This window comes from Cricetulus griseus (genome assembly GCF_003668045.3).
Source record: "Cricetulus griseus strain 17A/GY chromosome 1 unlocalized genomic scaffold, alternate assembly CriGri-PICRH-1.0 chr1_0, whole genome shotgun sequence".
NCBI lineage: Eukaryota > Metazoa > Chordata > Mammalia > Rodentia > Cricetidae > Cricetulus > Cricetulus griseus.
This window is the reverse complement of record NW_023276806.1, coordinates 136,078,205-136,100,475: the sequence shown is the minus strand read 5'-3', so window position 1 is coordinate 136,100,475 and position 22,271 is coordinate 136,078,205. Positions and strand designations below refer to the sequence as shown.

General features: G+C 43.7%; 1 long non-coding RNA gene across 1 annotated transcript in view; it reads right to left on the bottom strand.

Moving 5' to 3' along the window:
* Positions 1 to 22,271, bottom strand: part of LOC118238231 — a 54,318-nt gene that overhangs the window by 25,676 nt on the left and 6,371 nt on the right. The window contains exon 2 of the long non-coding RNA XR_004772113.1: positions 2,253 to 2,365. This is a non-coding gene — a long non-coding RNA (uncharacterized LOC118238231). The remainder of the gene's footprint in view (positions 1 to 2,252; positions 2,366 to 22,271) is intronic.

The window sequence follows — 22,271 nt, the reverse complement described above, 5'->3', positions numbered from 1 at the left end:
GGTCAAATGACCCTTTCACAGGGGTCATCTAGGACCATCAGAAAACACAGATATTTACATTATGGTTCATAACAGTAGCAAAATTACAGTTATGGAGTAGCAATGGAAATAATTTTATTGTGGCAGGGGGTGGTCACCACGACATGAGGAACTGTATTAAAGGGTTGCAGCGTTAGAAGGTTGAGAACCACTGGGGTAGAGGCAGGAACTGCAGGAACACCTCAGCCTAACAGAATTTGAGTTTTCCAGGGGAAAAGTAGGATCATTCCATTTAGATGGCACCTTTACCTGCACTCTAGAAATGAACACTTGGCACTGATCAGGAAAATTACTTATCAAGCAAGTCACTTAGGTTTATTGTGTCATTGTGAACAGAGATTCTGGGTAAAAGAGAAAAGGATGTAGTGAAAAGATGGCAAAGCTGTACACACTGAAAAAACATTTCAGTGGGGTCCTTAGTCCTTGGCAGTTCTGTGTATTTACACCCTGGTCAACACTCAGCTGAATCCTTACAAGGAGCACTCTGTAAACCTTAGAAACCTCCATCCAGACCATTCTTTCCCCAAAACTAGCTGCCTTGGCAGTTATTTGCAAGCATGGAAGTTAATATGGCCCTTGTTCTCCTGTGGCTCACAAGTGGAAATCTGTTCATTTTAAATGAAAAGTAAAGAGGTAGAGAAATAGTTTAGCAGTAAAGAGCACTGGCTGCTCTTCCAGAGGACCCATGTGAAGACGCACAATGATCTGTAGCTTCCATTCCTGGAGATCCAATGTCCATGAAGTCTCCCCAATATGACTGCCTAAACAAGACCTGAACAAAGTGATACCAACAGCATGCCAACATGGGAAGGAGGAATCCCTTGGGGTCCCAATCCTAAACAAAGAACTACCGGCAATTAAGGAATGCTGAGGATGGGAGAAAAGTCTTCCTCAGTGAAGCCTCCCAATTAGTAATCCAATGCTAAGTGATCAACCTTGAAATTATATACAGAGGCCGGGCAGTGGTGTCGGTGGTGCCTGCCTTTAATCCCAGCACTTGAGAGGCAGGGACAGACAGATCTCTGTGAGTTCAAGGCCAACCTGGTCTACAGAGTGAGTTCCAGGATTGCCAGAGCTAGACAGAGCAATACTTTCTCTGTCTCTCTATCTCTCTCTGTGTGTCTCTCCCTCCCCCTCTCTGTCTCTCTCTCTGTCTCTCTCTGTCTCTCTGTCTCTCTCTCTCTCTCTCTCTCTCTCTCTCTCTCTCTCTCTCTCTCTCTCACACACACACACACACACACACACACACACACATGAGATCTGGACGTGGATATTGACAAATTAAGTCTGAGAAGTTGGGTGAATGAAAACACCACTTCCCCATATATTTAGTGGTGGTTTAGGACTTTCAAAACAGTTTTAATGAACTGAGTAGGTAAGAGACACCAAGCCTGTATTCATGTTCACACCAAAAAAAAAAAAAAAAAAAAAACACAAAATTAAAGTTTCCACACTGCCAGTCTTCAAAGGCACCGAGGTTGCAAAAATGAAATATGAAATATCAGTCCTGTGCCCATTTCCAGCAAAGGCCCTACATGGACTTCAGATTCATTTGCTTAAAAGTGTTTGACTTTTTTTGTCTTTAAGGAAAGAGCACTCCAGGAGAAATTTTCCAACTTTTTCTCTGCCCTTTCCAGGATTTCCTAACCCTAGCAGGGTTTTGTTTTTTTGGTTTTTTTTGTTTTGTTTTGTTTTTGCTTTTTGTTTTTTTTTCCAGCTCTTTACAGCTCTCCAAACAAATGCCATGACACGTATCTTCAATTTGGTCCAGTAAATCTTTTCTGAATGAATCACAGAAAACAGATCCGTAAGTTTATTTAAAAAATGAAATATATAGAAATTAAATGTTTTATGGCACCTACTTATAACAATCAAGGTAATAATCTAATTGCAGCCCCCTCCCTCCAAAAAAAAAGTCAGTAGATCTTCTATGCTCCCTGCAAGCTCGGTTGGAAAGTGAAGCAATTATCTGGATAATTCAGTCCAAAAAAAAAAAGTATTAAAGGAGTAGTGGGGGTGGGCTTTTCCTGTCCCCAATTCACTGGAGCCATCCACTAACATGACCCACTGTGGTGGAATTTGGCATTAAAAAGGCTTGTGTTGGACCCTGTCCAGTGGCGTTTAGTTACTGGATTCTTTGAAGGACATTGTGCAAACATGGTCTCCCATGTAACTTGGGTCTAAGACCTGGGTTTTAAGAACCTTGATCTTACCACGCAGCTCCGCTGGATCGAATTATCCAGACGCTTCCATCATCCCACTTCCTGTTGCCGGGTTTAACAATGACAGTGTGTATTGCCACCACTTCCGCGTGAATGCTTGGATCCTGCAAGCAGAAACAGCTGGGTGAAAGGTGGCCGCCCTTTGCTGCTGACTCTTCGCTCTCTAGCCCGAGCATCTGCACTGAGTCGCTGGGATAATTGTGTTGATTTGACTAATGGTAGAAACGAAGGTGGGATGGCTCCCCATCTCAAACCCGGAGTCCTGCTTTTTCTGCAAGAGCAACCATGCTGGGGAAATAGCAGCATCGCTTCTGTTTGATCTGCTCGTGCTTCCTAACCACGCCTAAGCAGAGGCTTCTGTAAAAGGACCCTGAACCAACTAGGTACACCTGGCAAATTGAAGCCTTCTATCCTGGGGTAGCAGGGAGGAGGGGGGCACACATGTGTGCTGAGATTCCACTTTCTTTGCCTGTAGAAGAGACAAGCACCATCTGGCTCCTGCTGAGACAGTCTCACAGGACTGGAGGAAACACTGCTTAAACATTCTGCATTTACTCACTACTTATCAGTGGGGAGAGATTTCTCAAGAGGAAGGCAAGTCCTTTGTCTCTAGCCATGAGGTCCTCTTTCTAAATAGAGGATGACCTGGGAAGTGGAGGCTGGTACTGTGTTTCCTGTGTGTGAGCCTCAAGTGTGAGCTTTCATTTAGAGGTCTGAACTCAAATAAGAAGTGCATTGTAGAAATACTAGAAAAACTACAGTTTTCCACAACGATATGATTTCAAGAAGCAAATATGTTATCTTGCTTCTAACAGGTTACCTTATCGCCTCTTTGGAGCAAATGTTGTTAAAATTGTGATAAATAATTAAAAAAATAATTTTTTGTGGGGTGCTAGGAATCGAACCCAGGACATGGGCAAGCCACGCAAGTCCTTTACCACTGAGCCACACTTGCAAATCTCCTGAAAATAAGTTTTAATATCATCAACCTCAAGACAACTGACAGCACAGTCCTCTTTGGTGTTTTGTGTAGACAAAATACTTTTCCATGTGGACATACAGATTTTACATGAGCCTAGGGACTCTGGGATATAAGAAAATTCAGGGTCAGACATTTTGTTAATGAATGGCGGTGAAGGGAAGCTCCATTCCCACTATTATATGGGACAACAGAGAAAACAATTTAAAAATTAAATTTCTATATTTCTACCTTTAATTTAGGATGCCTACATGCTTGTTTTCCTTCTCTTCCTCCCCACTTCTCTTTAGCCTTTTGAGACTTGTTCAGATTCTGGTTTCTCTGATATTATTCATGTCATTCCATTTAATGCTGTGCTCAAAGCCATCCAAGGAAACTTACTTTTGCTTAAGTTTCCCAACCATAAAATTAACAAAGCATAATGGAAACCTAACTGACCTGGGCAATTGTTCTGGAAACAGATCTCATTACAATTATATGAAAGGGATTTTTTTTTTAATGGCTGTAAAACAGGAGGCATATTTATGCTCTCCCCAAAGATGAATAGACTTATTTATAGGTAGGCAGACATTCCATATGATAAGCTTAAATTAATCACGCTGCTGAAGAGGTTAGAGTCCAAATTAAATATAGAAGGGCAGCCAGGCTTCTTCCTCTGGTGTATTTTAATGAAGACTACAAAGGCTGAGGAAATATTTATATTCTTTCATTCATATTTTCAGGATTGCCTCATGTCTCAATCTCCAACCACCACCCCCCCATCTCTCATTTAAGGGAGGGTACTTCAAAGTGAATGAGGCTATTCTCAATTCTTCATATCTTAAGAAGAAGGAGGAGAGAAGGAAAGAAGGAAGGAAGGGAGGAAGGAAGGAAGGAAGGAAGGAAGGAAGGAAGAAAAGGAAGAAAAGGAAGAAAGGAAGGAATTAGTGGGGCTGATCATTAAAAAAAAAAACCAGCTGTCTTGACTGTGATTACTGCCATGAGTGGGACGCATGGGGTCACCCTCCAGCACTTTCTGTAGCTTTGGTGCAGATGATGATATCTTGGGGGAGTGAGAGACTTGGACCGGTACTCAGACTGTCTCTAGGTAACCACTGCAGATTTCCCTCAAAGCACACAATAGATAAGGAGCTGTTTCCCTAGCTGTCTAACTGCCTGTGGTTGACAGGAGCCCCTGCGAAGCATTTGGGGTAATTTAGTTAAAGATGGATATCAGAATGCTGGTGGTAAGGGAGGAATTCCTGCCCCAGATGACTTGCTGCTTTCTTCAATGAAGTTCAAGGGTAGAGACGAACCATCTTCCTGTTTTCCATTAGCAGTAGGACTAGAGCACTCAGCTGAACTCCAGAATGCAGGGTCAGGAAGAGACTCCTAATTGCTCTAGTCTTAGTTGGGCTTAAGTGATATCTCTGCCCTTCTGGCCGCACATTCAGTCTGTCTCTCTGCAGAGTCACATAGCTGAATCACGACACCCCAAGTGAGAAAACAATGTCTTCAGACAGTGGGAGATAAGGAGAGAGAGGAGAGTCCCGGGGCATAGTGGTGTGCATGTTGATATCACTGAGTTATGAACTATTTCCTTTTAATCTGGTTTCAAAAGATGACTTCCTCCATATGTGATTAATTCCACATAGAACTACAAGGAACTGCATATTTTAGAACTGTAGTGCCATCAGTACGAATGTTTAAACAATCTCTGTGGTCTCTTTCCCACAAACTGATTTAACATGTATATAAAAAGGCTTTTGGAATGAGCACTTTACATTTGCTTCTCAAACTTCAGCGTCTGTTTTCAGTAAATATTGAAGACGAAACTTCCCTCATTCATGCCTGCAGCACTGGCCAATTGCAACTGAGGAATGCAGTTTCAGGACTTCTCCTGAATGCAAAGTTCTTCATTGTGAACTTTGTTGTTTTTTTTCCAACCAGATCAACCAGACCACCGCAGACAGTGTTCACGGTCATGCTGCTGACCTAGTCATGGTTCTCTTAATCAATATGAAAACAGAGGGAGTCACAGAGGCCAGAGTTCAAATCTTCATTCCAACATTTACATCTGAAGTGACCACATATCCTGGCCAGCAGTGACCCCAGTTCACTGCTCTGATGTATATAATCAAATGTATATATGATTGCCTACTACTAAATCAGCTGAGGTCTCTATCATCCTGCTTGCATTTGGGGGAGGGATGTTTTGTTTTTGGTTTGTCTTTTTGTTTTGTTTTCTTTGTTTGGTTTTTTGAGACAGGGGTTCTCTTTGTAGTTCTGGCTGTCCTGGAACTCACTGTGTAGACCAGGCTGACCTTGAATTCAGAGATCTACCTGCCTCTGCCTCCTGAGAGCTGGGACTAAAGATGTGCACCCCCACCATCTGCCTCTGACCTTGCTTTTTCTGGGTGCAGCAATATGTACCTGAGTTCTAATCCCAGCATCTCATTTCAAGTGACAAAACTATCAAAAACTCATCACAGATTTAACAAAGTTAGATAGCAAAGAAAGACTTCTGTAAGAGAGAAGACAGCACCTCCCCATCCCATAAGTCACCTGCTGCTCTTCTTGACTTATTAAACACCCTAAGGCCATTCGAGACATAGCTAAATACCCCAGATTCCAAGGAAGACAAATGAAGGCATTAAAGGGCAGGCAATGGGAAAGGAAGACTCTTCTCCCTGTTAGGATGGGGTCAGGAAACTAAAGACCCCTGAAGATGTGAGCAGAAGAGGCAGAGGTAGAGACTCTAGGCAGAATCAGTTTGCAGGACAGAGGCAAAAACAGCCACAAAAGAGCTTAAAGCAAGTTAGGGATTTTGCTGAGCAGGGAGGCTAGTGACACTCCACAGGGATGTGTTCAGGCAGCTGGTCCTGCCCAGGAGAGATGGATTCTCTCCATAGACCAGGCTGGCCTCGAACTTAGAGATCCACCTGCCTCTATCTCCTGAGTGCTGGGACTAAAGGCATGCGCTCAGCTGAGAGATTCCTTAGATGATGCCTCCAACAGTGAGAACACAACTGTGGGCTTCACAGTGGGACACCAGTGTACCCAGAGACTGGAGATTTCAGCCCACCCTCCCCAGTTGTCTGTCTTCATTGCAATTAAACATTCTACATTCTGGGAAAGAGGGGGTCTACAAGCAGGAGGTAAATATTTTTGCCATCTTTGAGAATGGATGAAGGCTGGAAGTCAGAAAATTACATTGATTTAAAGAAATAAGGAAATTGATATGTTTTGCTCACTTCAGTTTGTAGGCTGAAATTTATTCCACATATGTCTTTATAAATATTTAAGTGTATAAAACCAAATGTTTAATATAAGATCCACATTGTAAATATTCCTTTGAGAGTATTTTTCTGCATGGACTGGGATGGCTGAACTTCTTAAAATATAAGTCCATGGGGTGGAGGGGACGGTGCCTGCTTTTTTGGTAAGCCGCCCTGGGATACCCACAGGCTTTCTTCACTGCTGCAGGGAGTTCTAATGTACATTTAAAATTCAGATTGTTTGTCTCCAACATTTTCCTTGCCTGTTTCATATGCAAAAATATCCAGAGTTACTGGAAGGTAGGCGCTGTTGGATGAAAAGTTTCCATTGCTTTAGTTAACTAATTACAAAGTTGAACATTTTTTTCTCTAATGACAGTAAATATTTTTATAACATACATTCTTCTTTATAATAGTATCTTTTTAAATTTTATGTGCATTGGTGTTTTGTCTGCATGTATGTCTGTGTGAAGGTGTCAGATCTTGGAGTTACAGACAGTCATAAACTGTCATATGGGTGCTGGGAATTGAACCCAGGTCCTTTGGGAGAACAGCCAATGCTCTTTACCACTGAGCCATCTCTCCAGCCCCTGTAATAGTATCTTATTGGAGCAAGTTAACCTGCTACAGTATCCTCCTCTGTCCCAAGAGGATCACAGTCACCTCTTGGGGGTGCTGCCTGGGTTAAGAGGAGTCTTATGGAACACCTGGCATATATGGCTGTTGTTTGGACCAGAATATTACTCCACTATACTGATTCCACCATAGTAACTGCTTCTATTTCAAGTTCATGGTTACCTTAGTGGGAGGGGGTGTGATTTTCTTTTTGTAATCTAAATGAGTACTCCCAAATCATCTGATCTCCACACATGTGCCATGGCATATATTCCACACATACGTATAGATAGATTAGATAGATAGATAGATAGATAGATAGATAGATAGATAGATAGATAGATAGAATTAAAAGGCCTATTGAATGGGAACAGCTCTATGAAGGTGACTTGGCTCACAGGAGAACCCCAGATCTCCGACTCACCCCCTTCATCCCAATAAATGTGGTCTCAGATCCTACCTCCCCACTTTGTCAGTGAAACTCTAACTGTACCTATTTTTGTCTATTGCCTATCTAAGTGAGATTTCTTTTAACAAACTACCTTTGTAGCCAAAGGCAACAAAAGCAAAGTAAAAAGAGCATTGGAAAAGAAGTCTGATCCGGTCCACCCCTCTATTTTCAGAGTTGATGAAGTTTAACACTAGAAGACTAAGTGTCTTCATGGACATCACACAGCAAGCCAGTGGCAGAGCCCGGAACCGGCTCAGCTCATCTCCTCTCCCGCTGAAAGAGGCAGCTAAAATCACAGAAATTGCAGGGTCAAGATTTACACCTCATACATCAGATATACAAAAAAACAGTAGCTTATTTATTTTATATTACTGATGCAATCTCACTCAAAAACCTTCGTTTCGACAGATGTCAGAAATAACTAAAACTTGGCAAGTAGCAGTTCCTTCTGAGGGAAAAGAGGAGGGAAGTTGACTAAATTCGACTTTGCAACCCACAAGCAAAGCTGATCCTGTCTCCTCGGAATTTCCTGTCACCTCTTCTTCCTCCCCAAATGCTCTCTGGATAATGAGAAGTCCGGGGATGCTCTCAGAGGCCCATTTGCACCCTCTGCAGGCTCTTCCCCTGGACCTCCCTGCCATCTTTGGGCCTCTGCTCTCCCATGAGCTGTGCTGTCCGCAGCTGGAGTCATTTGCGGTCTGTTTCTCTCAGCGTGGGCAATCTATGGTGATAGCTCCCAGGGAGCTGGGCCATCTCTCCTGTGAAAGTTCTACCCTGGGGTGCCAGCGCTGTGGGAAAGCCTGCAACTGCTGTTTAGGAAGACCTTAGAAGACCTTCTTTATCGGGAACTCACCAAGTTAGGACTGAAGACAATCGCAGACATGAGTCCCTTAACTTTTTCTTGGGGCAGAAAATTAAAAGCAGACACATAATTACTTTGAAAAGTAAGTCTCTTCTTGAAGGCAGAAGAGTAAAATCACTGATGCCATCCCCCTCCCAATAACAAAAATAGAAGGGGGGGACACCCTCTCGGCATCATGGATGAAATAGAGAAATCTCTCTAATTCCAAACCACAAACTAGGAAAAGTGCCTGCCAAATATTGCTGTGGCATGGATAGAGACGCGGGAGGCCCTAAACGCTGACAAATGCCGGCTTGGATCTCGTGCAATCAAGAGTTCTCTCAAATTAAGTGAGGCAGCTGACAAAGTCAGACCAATAGTCCTTTGATTAGAGACAGGATGTAAAACATGATGCTTTGGATGCTGCGGATTCTTACTTTCTTCTTTGGGCTTTCCTATGTGTCCTGAATTTTTTGGAGGGGGAGGGATATATTTCTGCCAAATGATAGTTATTCTAGCCATAAATGAAAAGTGAACAGAACAAACAAAGCAAGTGGTGGTACCAACTATGCTAACAAAACTCTCCTTAGGTGGGGCAGTCTTCAGGCAAACATCTTACTAAGCTCAGGGTGCTATAAAACAGAGTTGGGAAGAAGAGGAGGAAGGTCAAGTTGTCCTGCATTTAAAACCAGGCCCAACTACTGGGCTTTGCCTGCAACTGTGTCCTACTTTAGCTGGAGGAGAGGAAAGAAGAAGCCAAGAGATGATGAGGTCAGGGTGAGAGTGGAGGAAATATTAGATCCTGAATTTTCTGAAATGGCCAAAACTCTTTCAAATTAGGCAATACTGAGGTTTGAAAGTAAGTTTAAGTTACCTCGACACAAAACCCTTCTCAATTCTCCTCAGATTTCTACTGTGTACCCACAAAGGCCTTGCTTGTGTCTAGTTTTTCATTCACATTATTGTTCATTTGCTTATTTGTGTCGTGAGATTGAAGAGAAATGAAGGGAGCTAGGAATGAAACAGGACTTACAGGTGGGAAGTGAGCAGCTCAAGTGTGGACTCTGATGCAGCTAATTAAGGAAAGCAAGCTAGAAGCCCACATCTTCCATCCCAGCATGGATCTCTGTGAGTTTGATGGCAGCCTGGTCTACAGACCAAGTTCCAGGCCAGCCAAGCCTACACAGAGAAACCCTATCTCAAAAAGCAAAACAAAAAACAAAAACAAAAAAACCAAACCAGCCAAGCAGTTGTGGTACACACCTTTAAGCCCAGCACTTGGGAGAGAGAGGCAGGCAGACTTCTATGAGTTTGAGACCAGCCTGGTCTACAAGAGCTAGTTCAGGAAAGGCTCCAAAGAGAAACCCTGTCTGGAAAAACAAAAAAGAAAAGAAGAAGAAGAAGAAGAAGAAGAAGAAGAAGAAGAAGAAGAAGAAGAAGAAGGAGGAGGAGGAGGAGGAGGAGGAGGAGGAGGAGGAGGAGGAGGAGGAGGAGGAGGAAAGGAAGAAAGAAAGGAAGAAAGAAAGAAAGAAAGAAAGAAACCAAGCAAAGCAAGATAAGATGTTTACATATAAAAAGACTCTTTCACACTCCTCCCTTAGTCAGTGGGGTCAGGATTGGGTAGCTGGTGTGGATAGAAAACCCTTGATTACACCCATGCCCTGATACTGTACCAGTGGCCCATTACTCAAGTGAACAGTGGGGGCAAAAAAGCCAGATGGGGTGACACTCAGGAGGCAGAGTCAGGTGAATCTTGGTGAGTTAGAGGCCACCCTGGTCTACAAAACCAGTTCAAGGACAACCAAGTGCGTACACAGAGAAACCCTGTTTCAAAACAAACCAAACCATAACAAGAAGCTCCTCCTGCCTCTGTCCCCAGCACAGCCACCTCCTACCCAGGGTCTTGCTCTGGTCTACACAGGGATCCAAGCCACTTTTGCTTGTGCAACCACAGATTGCTGCCTAAACCACACAAGGCTTTGGGTTAGAGGGAGGAAGATGGAGTCCCTTTCATGCAATCTAGGTAGAACTCCTTCCAGGTTTTGGTCTTTGCCAAGATATCTGGGTTATGTTTTTTCATTCTTAACACATTTCTTGTCATTCTGGACTATTCCTGCTGGAGTGTTTTTATCACTGTGACAAAGTCCCTGGGGTGATTTATATAGAGGAAAGGCTGACAGGTCCATTGCCTGTACTGCCGTGACATCACCACAGGGGGTGTGGGAAGTTCAGCTGTTTGCTCTAAGACTTTCATCATGCAGGAGGAGAGGTATACCCACCCTCATGCAGTCCCTATCTTAAAAAATTCCAATAGTATTAAAGGCTGACCCAAAGTCAATGACATAGTCATCTCTGTCCGTGTTTGTGATACTAGGGCTGGAAGAAACGAGGCAACCAAGTCTTATTTAGTTTTGTTTTGAATGTCCAATTTAAAACATAGACAAGAGGGAACTACTTGGCAATCACCAATCAGAACCAGTGGCAAATGGAAAACCCTGCTGAACTGGGATAAAAATGGTTCCTAGGAAGCAATATTACTTGGCTGATGTTTCTAGAAGCTGCCGTCTGGAATGATCTCTTTGATATTATCTTCCATGGATGCCTCTTGAACAAAGCTTTGCTACTGTGGATATCCAGACCTGCAGTTTGTTTATGAGTCCTGGGGGCTGTAGCCAGGCAGTGTTAGGAGGCATGGACAGTGTGGCTTCTTTTCTACCTATTTTGTATCAGTTACATGTACATGAAGAGCAACCCCAGATCCCATGTTCATGGTCTGTGAACCTTATTAGTCACTCTTTACTTTTGACACTACTGTCTGTCTATCTCTTCTCAGATCCCCAATGGCTACTGTTTAAAGCAACTTGAAATCATAACTTCTCAGAGGGAGACACGTCTCTGACCTAAACTTCTCCTGTGGGCCACAGCAAGGGCTCAGAAAGCCCCTGCAATCAATGAGAGTCCCCATAAAAGCTCACACTGTCATTTTAAAGGCAAGCTTCCTAAGAGTTTGCAGAGGGAGTTGAAGAGGCATCTGTCTTGCCATATTCTCAAAGCTGATGGGGCATGTTGGGCTTTTCTTCATCTTGGACATGGGCACAAAGAGAGAGACTCCCCCCAGGGGAACAATGATGGCATGTAATTCCTGAATCTCACCCACCCTGGTTAACAGAAAGCAATCCCTAAGCTTAATTCCACATTGCAGATTCTGACACATTTTTGTCTCACTGTATTTCTTCCCCAACCCGTGTGTGTGTGTGTGTGTGTGTGTGTGTGTGTGTGTGTGTGTGTGTGTGTGTGTGTTTTGTTGTTGTTGTTGTTGTTGTTATTCTTGTTGTGGTGTAGTGGTGGTGCTGCTGCTGCCAAAAGAGGTTATCAAGACTTACTAGTAAAACACAGCAACTTCTTGGAAGGCCCAGAGAAGAGGGGAGTTGAGGCTAGGTTTTAGGAACCCAGTCTAGATCACAGGCAGAGTAGCCTATGGGTGCTGCCTCAGCTGCTCTTTGCCAGCCCCTTCACCTGGAAAATGCCACAGGACCCATTCTGTTCCCTGTTCTTGCTAACTTCCAAATCCAAGCCTCATGTAGATGTGTTTGTTCCCTTTCTATAAATAAGGAAGGAGTTCTGGAAAGTTCTGCACCAGGAAGGTAAAGCTCATAGTGGCAAACAATGAAAATGCAGTGCAGAAATTTTCCAGAATGGCAGCATCTACTGAAAAGGATAGATATTCATCTTCTGTATTGAGAACTTTTCCCTTTGGACTTTTAAAAAATAAACTGGAGGCCCTTGAAGTTATCAAACTTGTAGACCATAAGGGTGAAAACAAGGGCTGACTGAAAGCAGGGGGCAGCTAAGTATCGAGAGTCCCTCACCCTTTCTCCGTGTATTCAGAAAATCATCTTCAACTTTCCCTTTCCTTTCTCTCCTGAAAAATGTCTAGAACTGTATTGTTTGATGAAGAAGGTCTAGGTCTGCAGGCACCGTGTCTCAAGATAGTTAGGGCCAAGAGGCTGGGTTCATAGGCAAAGTGATAAATTTTGCTTGGTGAGGAGAAGATGTGTTTCCAAAGCTCTGAGAGTTGTCTTTAGCACATCTAACCATATTCCCACATGAGTGTTCTAAGGAGTTCCTCCTCGGTTCCAGGCAGTTTGGTTGTGAACTGAGGGAGGAGAACAAAGTAGAGGGTGGTACTTGTTACTTCTACTACAGGATTTAGAAGGGCATGGTGCCCCCTTTTTTATTTTCCCTGGGTGTAGTGGCATCTTGCTTTGCCAGTGAACTTGCAGTGGTGGCACACTCTATGGGCATGCATGGTTTCAGGTGTGCAGATGTGACCCCTTATAAGGTAGAGGAGGGGCTGACTTGTTCTCTTGGGTTGCAGTGAGAGCATTGGAAGGGCAGAGACTGCATCTTCTGGAGCAGGAAGACCGTGGTGGTTATTTACTCTTATCTGTGTAAGTGCTTTCCCAATAAATACCTATCTATCATTTAATAAGGTCTGGTGGACTCATTTAAACCCCACCTTCAAGTCCTGTGAAAGCATCATACAAGGGTTCTGAGGTGCCCTTGGAAAGGTCAAGGAGATTGCCGAGCCTTACCCATTTCCATTTAGGAAATAAATGATTAGCCAACAGCACAGACTTCATTGAGCTGGGTTGTCAAGCACAATATCTAACAGTTAAAACTACACTTTTCTGGAAGACAGGAAGTCCTTGATGCTATTGGCATGAGGTAGCCATGCTCTGGTGGATAGCTTCACGCCCAGCGGCCCTGGTAAAAGTCAGTGGATCACAAAACAAATACAAGACATGAAAAAGTGGAATGGAGACTTCATGGTGGTAGGCGGGAGTGAGGGGAAGATAAGAGATGGATCGGGGAGCCAGAGCAGAATGTATGAGAATGCCAAGGGGTAAATTACTTTTTTAAGGTAAAGAAGAGGTTGAGGCTTCTGGCTTGTATCTTGCATGCATGGATACGTCCACACAAACGTGCACACAGGTAAACACCACACACACACACACACACACACACACACACACACACACGAAAATAAGAAATAGCAAACTGCCCCACTTTTATTCCTAACTGAACTTAGGAGTCATGTGGTTGAGAAAAGTTGGCTTCCCTGGCATCCTCCTGTCTCATGTCTCTGCATTCCACCAGCCTGATGCCAGACGCCATCTGCTGGCTATAAACTATATAGCCCCAGAGTTACCACAGAGGCCACAGAGGGACTGGGAAGTCCTCCCTGTTCCAGGAAGCTTCCACCGGCCCTCTGCTTCAACTCTTAGGCTTGTGCAAGTCCATGAACAAGGTCATACCACTACCTTAATAGGGATGAGAAAAACGAAGAATATCCCATGTGGGCCTCTATCTCAAAACTGTTATTATTCACTTAAAGTTGGTAACCACAGAGACACGTCTATGCTCTCGGGTGATTCAAAGTTTTGATACGGGAAGAAAATATTACTTCTAGAAACATAAATGAGTTGAATTCAGATTGATGTGATTTTTATACCACATCTTCTAAAGAATGAAGGACCTTCTCGGGGACTCATGTCCCAGGCTCTGTACCAGCCTTCGTGATGTAGCATTGTCCTGCTCAGTCTTCCCTGGGTTCCACCCTTTGTTCAACACAGGCAGATATATTACTAGGATTTCTCTGATGCCTGTGACAACAGAGAACAGATAACACTGGCCTGTGCCATTTCCAAAGAAAATGTTATTAAATAATCTTACTGAAAATCACGGTTATTTTTCCTGTGTTCTAATTATCATATTGTTTCCTATCACATTCAAAATTTTTAAACAAAACAGGGTCTGACCCAGTTGCCATGGTGTTGGGACCCTGGAAAGATACTCAGTAGTGACAACCAAATTACTCTCCAGGTTTGTTCCAAGACTGCATTGGATGACTCTGTAAAAAGGGTGGCAGAAAAACAATGCAGATACCCTTGCATGTTAAGAGATGCCTAATCATCAGGGCCACCATTTGCAAACTGTAATAGTAAGTATACAATATTATAAATGTGGAAGACCAAGATAGAAAAATGCTATATAGCTTATTAAGCAATATAAGCCTGGAATCCCCAGCCTGGAAGTCAGGGGATTTCAGTCTTGTTCAGTCGAGTCATGTTATTAATTCCTATAAATTGACTGTTTAAAACTAACGTAGCCTGTGGAGTCTTTATCTCACATTTTATAAGAAGTCATAAGAGGAGCCGTTAACTCATGACGCAATCAGCTACGAGTCTGCCATGATCATCAGCTTGTATGTTCAGGGATTGGAAAGGTTTGGAAAGGCACATGGCTATTTTTCAGGCTCCTATGGGCCTTTGGTGTAACCTCTGGCCAATGTCTTTGTCATGTCTCCAAAATGGAGCCATCCTAATGGTCAAGGCACAGAATCCAATTTAGTTTGGGTTTTTTTTTTCTTGCTTTTTATTTTTTTTATTTTTTATGACAGTGTCTTACAGGGTAGCCTAGGCTAGCATGGAAGCCCTCTACTTTCCATACTTACTCCAAACATTTGTGTCCAAGATCTAAAAGGCCCAGGGCCCAGTTGTAGAGACCAAAGGATAATTTTTCAAAACAGAATTTGAAAGTCACAGAAGAGACACCTCAGTAGTAGAAAGTGAAGTAGGCATAAATCAACCAACACACTCCATCTCTGGTCCTACAAAAAGCCATTCAGAGGGAGGTGGGAAAGCCCATGCAGAAACTGAAGATCTTGCCAATAAGTACCACTATTAGGAAACAGCAGAGCATAACTAGAAATGCAAAGGTGGCTGCTATTCTGGCCTGAGAACAGGCATTTCATGTTTGACACATATCCTTTAGAAAACCTTGAACATTATCCCTGATGTTATTTTCATTTATTTTTTTTAACATTTATTTAATGTGGGGAAGAGATTCATATGCCACAGCCATATGAGTGGAGGTCAGAGGACAATCTGTGGAGTGGGTTCTCTCCTTCTACCATGTAGTCCTGGGAATCGAGCTCAGATCATCAGCATTAGTGGTAAGTGCAATCACCAGCTAAACCATCTCACCAACTCTTAGAAGTCATTACCTAAAGGATTTTCCCAGAGATGATAGCAGCTATATATGCACAGGTACACACACATGCAAGCTTTCAAACACTACACATTTAATGATGTGGGAAACCATTCGTATGTGTTAAAATGAAAAAGAAATCAGGGCTAGAGAGATGTTTCAGAGGTGATGAGCACTTGTTTTTGCAAAGGACCTGTGTTTGGTTCCCAGAACCCATGGGGTGGCTCACAACCATCCTAACTCCAGTCCTGGTGATCCGATGACTTCTTCTGACCTCCATAGGTCCATGTAGGCAAAATACTCAAACACATAAAATAAACATTAATTCTAAAAGGAAAGGAAAAGAAAGCCACAAAGCGGAATGCACAGCATGCAGGTCCATATTGTAGGGAGCCGTCCCTGCATTCTCCATTACAAGATGGCGCCTGCATCCGGCAGGCACCGAATGCAAACAAGTTAGTGCGCGCAGGCACTGGGTAACTTTCCATTCCTTGATCTCTGCCTCTTCCGTGGCGTCATATGGTCCGATGAGCTGCAGCCAATCATGGGGTGACACGTCCGAGGTGGCGGTTGCCAGCCTTTATTAGGGGATGGGATTCTTGGCTCGGGGTCTCCGCTCTGTAAGCTTATGCTCTCTCTCTCAAGACGCATTAAAGCTTTACTGCAGAAGGATCCGAGTGTTCTGTGTCGTTCTTGCCGGCGAGACAATCCCGCGGGACACCATATCATAAGACGGGTGGAGAGCAGAAAGGCATGCACATCTAAGGCATCCTGACAAAGTAAAACTGTTGTCTCTAATAAGTTATTCTTCAGAAACAAAACCTACAGGTGGTTTCTTGTTGTTGTTGTTGTTGTTGATTATGTTTATGCTTTTGTTCCTTAAATTTACACCACGAATATGTAATATTTGTTTACTCAGCTGAAAACTAGTAAAACTCCTTGCCATGGTTTGGGTGTAAAACATCCCCCCACAGACACTGGAGACCAAGTGTGCAATGCCGTGTGGAGAAGCTATAGAATGTTTGGAACAGGAGGCATGACTAGCAGAGGTGGGTCACTAGAGGAATGACTTTGGGGAGTATAGTTTGGATATTAGGCACAGGCCCTCCACGTTTCCATAGTAAAGTCAGCCACCTCATGCTCTGGTAGCTATGCAATCCCCTTCCCACTTCCATGCTTTTCTGGCCACAGTGGACTATGTCGCTGCAAACTATGAGCTGGCATTAATTCTTTCTCTCTCTGAAGTACTTCTCTGGTATTTTGTCTCAGCAACAAGTAAGATAATTAATTCTGTCACATTTGAAAAGGCTCCTTTGGTGGATTATGAATTTACAGTTGGCAAATTTTACTCAGAATTCTTTTGTTTTTCTTTTAAGGTAAGAAATCTGCTATTCAGTGGCTAAGCATTTTCTCTTATTCTAATTACCCTATTCATATTTCAAGGCAATCTTGTGTGATTGTTAAGTACTGTGCCTATGGTCACTTGGATGATAATGGCAGAATGGCCAATGCTAGGGTATGGCAGCCCATCACCCCTCCAGAGATGCCTTTCACTCAGAGTTCTCTATCTCAGCTGCAAATGGCTCTGAGTATAAATTTCCACATCATTCTATTAAAAGAAAAAGTCTCAACTTCTCTCCCAAGTAGATAAAGAGAATGAAGAGTGACCATGCACAGTAAGGTGCTACAGGAGACAAGAAAGGCATAGAAGAGTAACTAGAATCTACATGCCCCACAGTCAGCCCATGGTGGCCTGGATTATAATATTTAGGTTTCCGTGTTTATATCCTGTCAGGGGAAAGCAGAATATCACATTCTATCAAGTCACTTGAAAAGAACCACTGATTTACAACTCCAAGGCCCTAACAGAGTGTTTGATTTAAAAGAGTGTATCTATGTAGCTGGAATAAACATACCACACTCCAGAAAGTCTGAAGATAGCTTCCCTCTGAGTAAATGGCAAAGAACTAAGACTTGTTTATATTCCTTCCCCTCCCCGAGGGTTATCTCAGCCTTTTTCATCACCTTGAAGGGAAAACAAATGATCAAAAGATGAATGACCTCTGTCCCTTACATATCTCCTTCTTGGTATGCCAAAAGGCTGCTCAACAAGGCAGGGCAAGCTAATTATTTTTTTCCTAATCAATCGGGCTATTTTAATGATGTGTGACATGCCTGATCTATCAGTGCCATTAAGATAATGTCCACTCTGCTAAGTTTATGGATAATCCACTAGCCAGCCTGGACCCTCAAATAAACCCAAACTCATGTTCCTCTGAGTGTAAGCCTCAAGAGTCCTGAGCATAGGGGATAAAGTGTCTGGGTGGCTGTGCTTTAGGGAACTGACAGACTATGGCTGACCCTAAAGCCTCCCCCAGAATTTGAATTACCACTTAACTTAATCCTTTGAATTTTAACTTTGTCATTAAAAACAAGAACAAAACCACACACCTCAGCCCTGAACTTATGTATGTATTAAGAACTGTTTCCATAATAGCAATCTCTTGTTAGAGAGGAAGCCTCTGAAATCTGACGCATATCGAAGTGGCCCTGGTTGTTGAGGGGAAGTGGTGAAGCTGCTGAGAGAACATGGAGGTCCTAGTAAGGAGGTCAGGAGAGAGTGTAAAGGGGTGTCAGGAGATCTGCCAGAATGGCTGCCCTGGTGAGGGAATCCATGCTTGCTTGTGCCTTTGTATTACCTGGAGCCCCCTGCATAGTTAGCAGGATGGGGGTTTTCTTCCTGGAGCTCCCAGGCATAGGCCAAATGGAAGCCTGATGGTGGCCGCTGAGGAAAGCGACACTGGGAAGACTGTCTCTGGATGCCTGCATGCTCCTGCTCTTTGCACTTTTGCCTCTCCAGCTTGGGCACCTCCAGAGGTCCCACACAATCAAACAGGGGAACTCTCATCTCCCCAGCCCACTGTGGCCCTGACCAGATGCTTCACAGGAAGCTTCTACACCCCCTCTCCCATTAGGCAGTAATAGTACCAGGCCCGGGGAGGGGCTGGGGAGAGGTACTGGGCTGCTTGGCCACAGCTGGCAAGCAGCTTTTGTTCTTGATGACTTCAGCTTGGAAAATTGGCCTGAAGAATGTCTTAGAAAGAAAGAAAGAAAGAAAGAAAGAAAGAAAGAAAGAAAGAAAGAAAGAAAGGGAAAAGAAGAGAAAGGCCTATCTGGGCTAGGATACAAGCTGCTTTTACCTCTGAATGGGTGGAGGGGGGAAGCATCCCTCCTCCCTGTTTGTAGACAGCTTTTCATTAAGCAAGAAGAACTCAGGATAGCCATTCCCACCCACCCTGTCTCTGGACAGACTCTTTAGGAGTGACCAGCTATCCCTGGGGCCTGTCTCTTTCTGTAGCATGGATGCCAGTCTGCAGGGCTGCGGCAAATGGAAAGCAGTATGAAGCCAGACACCAGAACATCGTGTGTTTCCTGTTCCTAGATTGGTTATAAACAGAAAGGGGAGGGGCCAGGAGTAGAAACATGACATTATAGCATGGTATCACAAAGGTTGATAGAGGTCTAGGAGACAGTGTGAAAACACTAGAGAGAAGACTGCAGGAGAGACAACCACAGGAACCACATTGTGGTTCCTGAAGTACAATTCATGAGAAAAGCAGTCCAGACAAGCATACTGAGACAGAGAGGCACAGTCATCCCCGCACAACTGATTCTGTTTCTGTAAGAATAATCAAGGAGAAGGAGATGCAAGCTTCTATGTACTCCTTTGACTTACTGGATGTCACCTTGAGTGCCAAGCATGATGCCCTGGGAATAAATCTGAAGGGATCTGACTTCCCTAGGGCTTCGAGTTGAGCCAAGGAGATAGCCAGTCAGGGAAGAGACAAGTCCATGCAGAATCGACACACCAACCGGGGCAGGTGCTTTGAAAGCAGAAAGCAAGTTTTTGTGTAGAGGAAAAGAAAGTAGGAAAAACCTTGCCCCAGACAAGTTTGTAACAGAAGCCTCTTGGAGCTGCCAGGGAGGCCTAATCCAGGCAGAGGAGACGGACTAAAAAAGGTTGGGAAGTTTATTTAAGACAAGGAAACAAAACAAAAACAAGATAAAAACCAAAGACAATGTGGAAGGAAAGTACCTTGGACAAGGTCTTAAGGGTCAGATTAGGGTCTGAACACACTGAATAGGATGAGTAAAAGCATAAACAGGGGTTAGTTGGGAAAAAAATAACAAACTGAGTTTGTATAGAGATTGCAGTAAGGGAAGTCAATAGTGGACATTCGGGGTGGGGGGGTGGCTTGACAGAACCCAAGGTGAGAAAGTGCTGGTGATGGCTTCAACATGGCAACACAGGACAAGGAAATGGATGGTACTAATCTGTCACTCTGTCTGTCTCTCTTTTTCTCTGTCTCTGTATGTCTGTCTCTGTTTCTCTATATCTCTCTGTCTCTGTCTATCTGTGTCTCTGTGTCTGTCTGTTTCCCTATATCTGTCTCTGTCTGTGTCTCTCTGTGTCTGCCTGTCTCTCTCTGTTCTCTATGTTTTTCTCTGTCAGAATGTGTGTGTCTTTCTGTCTTTATCTCTGTCTCTCTGTCCATCCCTCCCACCCCTCCCACCAAACACACACACACACACACACACACACACACACACACACACACACAATCAGTACTTTGGAAAGAGAGCAGGACACCATCTGTCTCTTTCCTCCCACTGTACCAAGTTCTCTATGTGTCCTCTTGGTGTGGAAAAGCAGGAACCACAGACAATGGAGGTGAGACCTCATCTCAATGGCCTCTCTTGGCAAGAGACTCCTGGAGACTTTTTCTGCACTTGGTGGTCTTCCTCACTCTCTGTTCAGCTCTATATACAGGGCCCCTGTGGAGAAGAGAAGTGGTAGCCACTTGCCCAGCCCACGTCCCTCAGACTCTTAGAACCTGATCTTGTTTCTCAGAGATGCTGGCAAGACAAGCCTGCTGTAGGTGTTACCACAGCTGGATCCTGTCATTTCTGCTGTCTTGTTCTCAAGCTCAACCTTAAAGTCTCCCAGGTCACCCTTCTCCAGAAGCTGAAGAACATTCACACTGGGAGCAAGGGTGTGTGCTCCAAGGTTCACACCAGTTTATCACTGACAACCTGCCTCCCTTCAGAAAGCCCTAGCGAAGCCTCAGTCATTTTCAAGGTCCCAGTGCTGCCTAGGAAAGTCTCCACACAACCTCTCCTTTTGAGAGATGTGAAGATTATGACTTACTCTGTTTTATTGGATTTCAATGACCTTCACTGTGCGTTGAAAAGATAGAAGATAGTTGTACCCATGTATGTATATGTTGAGCACCTGTGTGTGCAAGTGTGCGATCTCCAACATATACAAAGCTCTTTCCACATACTTTCTCATTTAGTCCTTACCATCACTTTTCCATTTTATTATCTGGGGGGCGGGAGCTCTCAGAGTGACAAGGTTATGGGCACACATCTTTTATAAACTCTAGATTGTTTTCATTATATCCAGAGCCTACCACAGTGCCTGACACATAGTAGGTACTTGGTCAATATTTGTTGAATGAATTGTGAAGCGGATTATTACTGCTGTGTCTCTTGAAGAGCTGGGAATACAATTCTAAATTCTAATCTTGCTACCCATGACACCTGGATGTCTTCTGGCAAAATAATGAGTTTAGCCATACAAATCAAAAGAAATAAAGTACCTGCTCACATCGGTCCTGTAGATTTAAAATATTTCCTTGGAATACATCCAAGCCATGATCTGTGTCAGTGACTGCACACTTAGCATTGAGTTGACTGAGAGGCCATACTAAGGAGGCTTCATGGAGCAAGAGGCTCTATGACCTTTGGTTGCCCTGCACCCTAGCCCATAGCCTAATCCCAAAACATGTGTTCTGCATACTGCTTCTAGCTTATACAGTCAAACTCCATACATATTCAGGATTAGCTTGGAGGGTTTTGTTTTTTTCATTTCAGTTGGGATATTTAGTACCCAGTAAAGGCTCCTGATAAACTGTATACCACCACAATGTGCAAAGCTACCATCAGATTACAAGAGGAGGGAAGGAAGGAAGGAAGGAAGGACAGAAAGACAGAGGAGCACAAATGTGCTCTTCCTACATCTCAAGGGGGCCAAGAGGGTCAGCTCCCGGGGACTTCTAATTGGCTTGGGAAGCTGAAAGGTAGCACAAGGCTGGTGAAATAATCATTCATCTTAAGAAACCCAGGAACAGCCAGGCCGTAGTGCACACACCTTTAATTCCAGCCCTCAATAGGCAGGGGCAGGTGGATGTCTGTGAGTTCGAAGCCAGCTTGGTCTACAGAGCAATTTCCAGGACAGCCAGTACTACACAGAGAAACACTGTCTTGAAAAACCAAAACCAAAAAAAAAAGGGGGGGGGAGGGGAAGAAACCAAAGAGCAGCCTGCTGGTTGGCAAGCGAGTTTTTCATTTACTTCTGAGGAATAAGAGAAGGTTGGTTGTACATTCAAATCCTTGCTGACCCATGGCTGGCAGCTGAGTAGGCTGACACATTGCATCAGGTCTCATTTATTTATATGAACACCATCTACTTAATGATTCATTTATCCTTCGAGAATTTTGAGATCCAGACCATTTTTTTTTTTACCCCTTCCTCCCACTAATATTCTTGGTAAATACAAATAGCGGGGTTTTATAAACACTCTTTTAATAAACCCCAGAAATGGAGCCAAGACTAGCATCTACAATCCCGCTTTCGGGAACAAGCCCCTTTCCCTCAGATCATTATTCCTTGTGAAAATACCACATTCGGTTAAACAGACTAGCTGGTGTGGTCAAATAAAATGGTAAAACTCAAAATGAAAAACCTTTT